Genomic DNA, 9,529 nt, shown 5'->3' on the forward strand with positions numbered 1-9,529 from the left:
ATGTTTTGACATTTTTATAGATCAAACAACTAAACGATTAATCGAGAAAATAATCGACAGATTAATCGACTATGAAAATAATCATTAGTTGCAGCCCTAGTTTAGTTATCACATGTATTGCCTTACAGCCAGAGTGTAAATGCTTTGGAACTTTTAGGATTTTACTTTTTTATTACAGAGCCACCTTGCATATTTCATTTTTCTTACATCCTTACAGGCTCCAAAAGGCATCAACATGTATTGTCAGCAATGTTTGAATTAAAGGGATTTCAATATTCTCAGAAATCTGAGCACCTCTAATGGACCGTTCTTTTTGGATATCCCTGTAGCACCTGAGTCCAAAGAGCACATTTGTTCACTGAGGGTATTTATAAATAATCTTTGTACAGGGGTTTTTTTTCGGTCACAGTGTTCATAAAGCAAAAATATACTCAAGTTTTACTTTTATACAGACAGAAGGCTTGGGAATTCATGGGCAGGCTAACTTCCCAGAGGCAAACAGCAAGGCACCTGGTGTCTCTCTTGTTTTGTTTTTTTTTACTCTGTGTACATTTACTTTCACAGTGGTCAAGTGGTCAAGAGAGTGAAAGAGCTGATGTTCTGCTACACAGGTTTCAAAGCCAGTCTTCTATGTACTGTGTATATCTACTGTGACTTTGACAAACTTAAGAAGCATTTTCCTGCTCGGGCCACCCAGTCTGTGAAGTGAAATCCATTAACAGTAGGGCTGCAACGAACGATTATTTTCATAGTCGATTAATCTGGCGATTATTTTCTAGATTAATCGATTAGTTGTTTGATCTATAAAAATGTCAAAACATGGTGAAAAATGTGGATCAGTGTTTCCCAAAGCCTAAGAGGACGTCCTCAAATGTCTTGTTTTGTCCACAACACAAAGATATTGAGTTTACTGTCACAGAGGAGAGAAGAAACTAGAAGATATTCACATTTAACAAGCTGGAAGCAGAGAAATCTTTTTTTTTTTTTTATTAAAAAAATGACTCAAACCGATTAATCGATTATCAAAATAGTTGCCAATTAATTTAATAGTTGACAACTAATCGATTCATCGTTGCACCTCTAATTAACATCAAACGGTTGTAACTGACCGAGATACTGGAGGGAGTGGCCAGGTGTTTGGCTCCACTCTCCACAGAGCACATATAGGGACTCTGGCTAAAGACGTAACAACAATCAGCCCATCTCTGTGCTTTGACTCAGATGACAAGTTTCAATTAGCTGAAGGGATTTCAAAACAGAGCAATAAACAGTGATCAAACTGGGGGGCCACCGAAAAAAACCTGGGACATATTAACATCACAGGACTGGCTCAAGCCCTTCGGTCTCTGTTTTACTGCCACATGGGAGTGCAGGAGGAAAATTGGCTCCGCTTGGTCAACAGGCATCCAACAAACTACAGTCTATGAGTGTGAACTCTTCCCTTTCATCTCTCAAGCAACCAACAGTGACAAGCCACTCGCCAATGCCTACAAAAGTCAAAACTGGTCAGTGCAGTCACTTGCGATTGGGCCAAACTCTGTCAAACAGCCAAATGTGATAGGGACAGCCAAAATGTCCTGAGATTTTTTTTTTTTTTTATTATTATTTTGAGTATATGCGGTATGAATGAGAAAAACAAAACTGCTTTTACATTTAATCTAAATTGGGTTATACATGAACGGATGCAGCTTGATACACCCACACAGGATAATCCCTACCTTAGCTTGGTTTTCATACACCAGTACACGCATAGTCTACATCAGTGGTTCCCAACCTTTTTTCCTTGGCGCCCCCCCCTACTTATGTCTAAGAAAAGCTGAGCCCCCCCCTCCGAAAACGAAGTTGAGGTAACTCTCGAGATAGAGCCTTACTTTCTTTTTTGATACAGAGGAGTTATCAGCACTTTTACGTTTCTCCGCCATGTTTCATTCATAAAATAGTGATGCCGTGGCGGGATGATAGCAGCTAGCAGCTGACCTGATGACAGTAAGGGTCACAGGTTAAGAGGTCCCGGAGGTTTGGCCTACTAAGTAGCCTGCCTACAAGTTTAAGCGAGAACAAAAATATATAGTTTTTAATACAGACTTTTGTATACATTATATATTCTAGTGTATTATCATAATTTGTTTAACATGTGCAAATATTTTTTTTTTTTTTACCTCAACCTCAAACCAGATAAAGACTTGCGCACCCCCTCTGATCTTTGCCGCCCCCCTGAGGGGTCCCCGGACCCCAGGTTGGGAACCACTGGTCTACATCACAACCCCACTGATTCATGTCAAACGTGTTCTATTAAATAAAAACAACAGAACCGCCAAACAAGAAACAACCAGATGACGCCTCAGAACAGAAATACAATACAAGTTTCAACGCATGAATGACAATCTCCTTCTGTGCCCTCCACAACATGTGCTCTGTACAACATAACATGTTTTCCTGTATCATCTCTTTATCAGCCCGTTTCATAAACACGAGCGTGTACACCGATGATGTCACATCACAGGATTTGCGGGCAAGGTTCAAGTTCTGCCACTGATACGCAGTGTTACAAAGCGATGCAAGAGCCAAGATTTAAATTTAGATTTAAAATCTCCCTCCTGAAAAACTTCACCACGACTTTTTTTAGTGGCTTTCAACCTATAGACAGGTGGCATCTCCCTTTTTAACATGAACTTTGACCCACATCATGCTTAAAACAGGGAGACGTTTGAGAAAGGGAAACAAATTGGGATCATTTGGGATCATTTGGAAAAAGAGCTCACAGCCTAGTCCCTCTGCCTCCTTCTACCACCTACCTTCCCTCTCCTACTCCTGAGACGCCCGCGGGCTTCGTCTTTCTGCTTGGTCTGTTTGCATTCCTGTCAAGCTATATTTAAAGGCTTGATCACTCCACTGGCTGGAGGAATGCACATCTGTAGAGAGACCCCATCCCACTGTCTCTGTCCCTCTCTGTATGTCTGTATTTGTAATTGCGAACTCAGAGCATTAACCTTTACTGCTGCCCCGGAACTATAATTGTGTATATACATATACAAAAAGAAAAGAGCAGGATGCAGACTAATGTTGTTTATCACATCAACAAGTGCTTTTGGATGACTCATGATTTAAAGGCTTCATTTATACACTGCCAAGTGTGTTTCTGTGCTGGTGTTTGAGTGCTAGAAGCAAAACAAGTCATGCTTCTGATGGATTAGGCTTTCTGTTACTTTCCCTATAAAGAGACAAATGTACAGCGTGCATGCACAGCAACATACAGCTCACAAAGGCATATCCGCACATAGGCTGAGTCTATCAAATTAAAGGCGTTGTCTTATTATGCTAATTTGTAATTCTACAAATGAACTTAATACATGTTATACTAAAGTCAAAAAAAAGTCAATAATATCTAATACTCTGCTTGTGTGCTGCAATTTCCTTCCTACAACTTCCACTAACAAAAGGTCTGAATTAAATTTGAACCCAAAACACAGCTGCATCAACACTGAGTGAAGAAAGCAGTCCAGTTTATCTCAGAATTATCAGACATAAAATTACACATACATGTTCATTTTTGGGACATTGTGCGAGGCATACTCATAAAGCATATCATTAAAAAAAGCATATAACATTAATATGACAAGTACTCTGGGTGCCACACAAGCTAAAGGGGGACCAACACGCAAGCTAGCAGCATGACACATCCCCACTGTGAACAACATTGGAGTAAATCTCCCTCTGTTCCCTCCTGTCCCGTGTAGTGAGGCGGATAAACTTTTCGCCCCCCACACACTCGCAGCTTCATAGCCCGTAATTCATTCCTCCCCGGTTTGAACAGTTTGAGTCACCAAACCTACCTTGGAAAATCTTCCCGAGTCAAACAGGCATTATTATGTTGTCGCCTTCCATAGTTGGGACTTTGTCGAGTGGTTCTTCGGCTCCGCCGGACGGACTAGCGGGGTACGAGAGCAACAAAGTCGGACAAGGAGGAGGAGGAGGGAAGGGAAGGAGGCCAGACAAGTCGGCCGCCGCCTCGTTGGAGGAGCCGGCTGTCAATCACCCCGTTTAGTGGGCGGGTCCTAATTGTAAAGGGATTATGGAGGCTGAACTATCAACACTGATCCCAGGTCTGAGGTTTAAGGAATGTTGCATAGGAAAAACAGATACAGGTCTCCTGCAGCAGGATTATGATGGTTTGTAGTTGCATCACTTTCCAAGGGAAATGTTGCAGCTAACAGACATCGCAGAGTGGTATTGGTTGGTAGTTTTACAAACTGCAAACTGAATGCAAAACTCACAACAACAACAACAACGTTTTAATGAATGCAGTTTTAGTTTATGGTGAAATGATGTACAAAATGATAAAACTATGTATGCATTGGGTTTACCTAGAAAAGCCAATGATTTAACAATGAATTGACTATTACTTTTATATTTTGTCTTTATGATTTTTTTATTTATTTAATTAATAATTTATTTTTATTTATTAATATAATCGTGTTTACTTTGAATCAAGGACATTTTTAAATAATCCAACTATAAGAAACTTTTTTATTTTCATGATGAGTTTTTGCCTTTAGTTTAAGGAGAGTAGAGGAAAACACGACGTAAGTGATCAAAAAATATGTATGTATTATTTATGTACAGCTAACTTACATTCATACAATACATTCATTTCAGCCTTCTACTGGTAAGGACAAATAGCACATGAGGGACAGCTTGTGTGAAGCTCATTACAATCAAACAGATCACGGTAGACTGTCAAATAGCTTACTATTTTCACAACAAGCTTTTTTTTCCGGATTTTACTCAGTCATCCAGCTTAATTGTCAATCCTACTTCATGAGACAGGACCCTGATTTATTTATTTATTTATTTATTTATTATGTAACTCACCTGTTGTGTGATGATGCCTACGTAAACACATTAAATCCATTAATGGCTCCAGTGCTCGTTGCTTCAGCAGGCAATAAACTGGATGACGGAGACATCTCATTAGCCAAAGCAATGACCTTTTATCCTCCCTTGTGAATGTAAATGGAGGTGGAAAAAGTCATCTGTCAATGTGATGCAACGCTACAGCCTCAACATTACCACGGGGTTGAATCAAAACCTCTCTGATGCATCGTCAACAGACGCTGAGGAGTGTAGGCTTCACAACGGTAAAATGTATTGCAGTGGTGTCATATTGGTTGGAATTCAACTGTACAGGTGTGCCTGATAAACTAATTACTCAGTCTTGACTATAACGTCTTTAGGCTTGCATGATCATTGCACATTTCACACAGATGTCATTCAAAATGTTACTGTGTGTTATAGGTTCAGCAACATGTACTACTCGTTTTTTATATCATATACCAAATATAGCCTACAGTAGGTAGCTAGGTAGGTAGATACAGTGGTGTAGTGGTCCCTGGAGAAGTGGGTATACTCTCAGTGTTCACCTTTTTTTTTTCTTTTTTTTTTTAAAGTAGTCCAGAAAAAAGCCCTGTTTTAGAAACAGCGACACGTAAGACTATGATTTAGTTTACCCAAAAATCTGTCATTTCTACTTGCTCACTATTATAAAATGATCATGACTTGATTAGGAGCAGTTTGTAGTTACTACTGGTCACACAAGCAGCCTGGATGAATGTAAAATGTATTTATCATGAGGCAAACATGGTGTTATCTCTTCTCCTCTAAATGTGCAGTCATATTGCCACTGGCAATTTGCCAGTAGTTTAAAATAATGATTGATTTGGAAACCACCTTAAAACTTACCTCAGAATTATGTCTTCCATCAACTGGGCTGGCACACCGCCGCTTGTGTTATTTCTTCATCTGTTGTTTGGTCTGCTGCCGTTATCGTAGTCAAGTGGCACCGGCACCTGAGGGTTTTTTTTGTTTTTTTTCACTGGCACCTGAGGTATTAGCGATATTTTCCTCGGCATGACCCGCCCTACTCCACCTCTGATTGGCTCATCAGTCCTCATGCCTAAAGTTAACCAATCTAATCAGTGAAAGCAGCGAGTACCAGCCAATTAGAGGCAGAGGAGGGTGGGTCATGGCTTCACTATCCTTGAGGAAAAAATGGGCAATCAGGCTCACAGATATTACTGAATGGTGCGCATCAGGGGGGATTTAGAAGTGGGTATACGCAATGCTGACTGAAAAATAAGTAGGTATACGCCGTATACCAGCGTATACCCTGGACTACACCACTGGGTAGATAGATAGATAGATAGATAGATAGATAGATGACTTTATTAATCCCCAGTGGGGAAATTAAGGTTTCTTCACTGCCAGATCTCAACACAACACAATACTATTAATACAATCACAATACAATACAACACAAATGCACTTTTAGAGGAGGGATACAAATACAAATACAGTGGGAATGTGGGAACCTGGGTAGCTCACCTGGTAGAGCAGGCGCCCATATACAGAGGCTCAGTCCTCGATGCAGCGGCTCACGGTTCGAGTCCGACCTGCGGCCATTTGTTGCATGTCTTCCCTCCCTCTCTCCCCTGTTTCCGGTCTACAGCTGTCCTGTCTATTAAAGGCTATAATGGCCACACAACAAAATACAATGGAAATGCATTGCACAGTAAAGAGTTTTACAATGTGATAAATAGATAAGGTGCAGAGAGGGCATAAGGCAAATATATAGTTATGCTTGTAAATAAATATTATCAATAGTATATAAGTACGTGGTAGTGTGGAGTGTGGGGGTGCAAAAGATAAGCGCTAGCTTAAAAGTCCAGTTTCCTCGGGGCGCCTGGATAGCTCACCTGGTAGAGCATGCGCCCCATTTACAAAGGCTCAGTCCTTGTCGCAGCGGCCCTTTGCTGCATGTCATTCCCCTTCTCTCTCCCCTTTCATATCTTCAGCTGTCCTATAAGCATAAAATGCCCAAAAAATAATCTTTAAAAAAAAAGTCCAGTTTCCTGACCATAGGTCAGTAGAAGTACAATATGATGGCCATAATGATACAAGAAAATGCTATACAAGTACTTGTTTTAAGTGTATTGTAAAATGTACAATTAACAACACATATTTACTCTAAAATATGTTTGAAAGAAAAAAAAAACAGCACACAGCTGTTGAAGCTGCTCTGTTTTGGCTGTTTATTTGTGAAGTAACTTTGACCTTTGCCCTGGACAGACTGGACAAGAACAATTTGACTGAAAGCTGTGGCAGTTGGTGTCCAGCCCGCTCATCAGACAAACAACACTGACATCAATTATTCCATTGAAAAGGGGGATTTCCAAATTGAGCAAATCCAGCGAGCCGCATGCTGAACCTGATTGGAAGAGTTACAGTTAGTCTCGTTGGGGACAGTGAATACAAACCTGGCCTACTTAGAGAGGGCGTTTTTTCCGCTGTCTTCCTGCATGTTGACTTTTCAGTGTGAATTATCTTAAAAAGTGTAACTTGCCTATTTGTGTTATCATACCTGTGCAATTTAATATAGTAAAGTGTTCAGTATAACCCATCAACAAGCACAACTTTTGTAAAGCTCTAAGTGCTGCATGTTTATTTAGGTTGTCAGAGTGGTGTTGATTTAAATCTGTTGTACATTTTGAGGCTGTAGCGTGTGGTGTTGCATCTGCTCCTTGTTTTCCGACTGCCTCTCCATCTGCATGGTTCTTTTCTTTCAGTCTGTCTTTTTGTCTGGCGTCTATCTGCCTGTCCATCTGTCAGAGCCAATGTACCTGTCATTCTGATCCCATCTGCCTATCCCTTTGCCTCACGTGTCTTTATCTACGCTTCCTCTGTCAGAGCTGTCAGAGTTTTTTGTATATCATTTAGCTATCTCTATTTATGATGCATTTACATCTAACTTCTACATCTCTTATCTGCCACCAAATCCTAAACTGACTACTTGGTATAGTGCTCCTTCTTGAAATCCAAAATTGTGTACCTGAAAGACAGAGTGACCATTGAGAAAAATAAACGTACATGCACAACTCTTTGTATGTTTATTATGTTTTTAAATTGAAATTGACTGCTCATAATGTGCACTTATTGTATTCAAGCTTCCCTGTTATCAAACACAACTAACCATGACAATCTAGTCATTGAGCCTTGTCAACCACCTTTTGCATTATGTGATATAGTGTTGCTTCCCCCTGCTGGGACTTCTCACTCATGACACACTGGAGTCGAAACTGTAGGGCAGGAGCAGCAGCAGTGGCAGCAAAATCTGTCCTATCCTGTTAGTAGTGTCCTGTACTCTGTCCTGTGACTCCCAGACACTGTCCTGTGACTCCATGACTGTCCCGGGACAGTCAGACACTGTCCTGTACACTGTCCTGTGACTCCCAGACACTGTCCTGTGACTCCATGACTGTCCCGGGACAGTCAGACACCATCCTGTATACTGTCCTGTGACTCCCAGACACTGTCCTGTGACTCCATGACTGTCCCGGGACAGTCAGAAACTGTCCTGTACCCTGTCCTGTGACTCAGAGACACTGTCCTGTGACTCCATGACTGTCCCGGGACAGTCAGACACTGTCCTGTGACTCCCAGACACTGTCCTGTGACTCCATGACTGTCCCGGGACAGTCAGACACTGTCCTGTGACTCCCAGACACTGTCCTGTGACTCCATGACTGTCCTGGGACAGTCAGACACCGTCCTGTATACTGTCCTGTGACTCCCATACAGTGTCCTGTGACTCCATGACTGTCCCGGGACAGTCAGACACCGTCCTGTATACTGTCCTGTGACTCCCAGACACTGTCCTGTGATTCCATGACTGTCCCAGGACAGTCAGACACTGTCCTGTACACTGTCCTGTGACTCCGAGACACTGTTCTGTGACTCCATGACTGTCCCGGGACAGTCAGACACTGTCCTGTACACTGTACTGTGACTCAGAGACACTGTCCTGTGACTCCATGACGGTCATGGGACTGATCACTGTCACAGGACAGTATACAGGACACTACTAACAGGACAGGACAGTTTTTGCTGCTACTGCTTCTCGGCAGGAGTTTGCATCCACTTTATCAGTACAAGCACACCAGAAACCTCTGGAAAACTCTTGCTTTTCGTCTAAAGTTAGAATACATATTTAAAGTTTAATTAGATTTTGCCCCTTAACTTTTCTAAAAGGTATATACATTATTTTGTCCCTGTGTGGGCATATTTAAGGTGAAGGTTTTGTATGCTACTTGAATCGGTTTACTGATAAGACATTTAATTGCCTTTGTATCTGAATTTGTAGTACTATACTAATGAACTAGCAGCCCCAACTATTTGTATGGCTAAGTCTTACTTCATTGGGACAAAATGTAATGGATGCTGTTTCCCATCTTGCAATGTTAACAGCCTGGTCCTGGAACTCCATTTAAAATAACACTTATTCCTTAGTCAGTGTTTTAATAAAAATCTGTTGACAGGTTTTTGACCCTGCCAACTAACAGATAAACAACTATTATGCCCACATTCAATGCCCACAGCAAGACTCAAAACTGAGAGCTGAGAGTGTGGAAAATGTCATGAAATTTAAACCACAACCACTACACAAAAAAGTACTGTGACTTTGACTGATAAAAGT

The 9,529-nt window shown here is 41.2% G+C and overlaps 1 protein-coding gene and 1 long non-coding RNA gene across 3 annotated transcripts in view; one reads left to right on the forward strand and one right to left on the reverse strand.

The window, feature by feature from the left end:
- The window catches only part of il11ra (interleukin 11 receptor, alpha), a 55,717-nt gene extending 51,702 nt beyond the window's left edge, over positions 1–4,015 (reverse strand). For both annotated transcript variants that reach the window (XM_035991241.1, XM_031292665.2), the window contains exon 1: positions 3,834–4,015. The gene's annotated coding sequence lies outside the window, so the exon portion shown is untranslated. The remainder of the gene's footprint in view (positions 1–3,833) is intronic.
- The window catches only part of LOC116045153, an 810,130-nt gene that overhangs the window by 515,757 nt on the left and 284,844 nt on the right, over positions 1–9,529 (forward strand). The window lies entirely within an intron of this gene.

This window comes from Sander lucioperca, chromosome 14 (assembly GCF_008315115.2).
Source record: "Sander lucioperca isolate FBNREF2018 chromosome 14, SLUC_FBN_1.2, whole genome shotgun sequence".
Classification (NCBI taxonomy): domain Eukaryota; kingdom Metazoa; phylum Chordata; class Actinopteri; order Perciformes; family Percidae; genus Sander; species Sander lucioperca.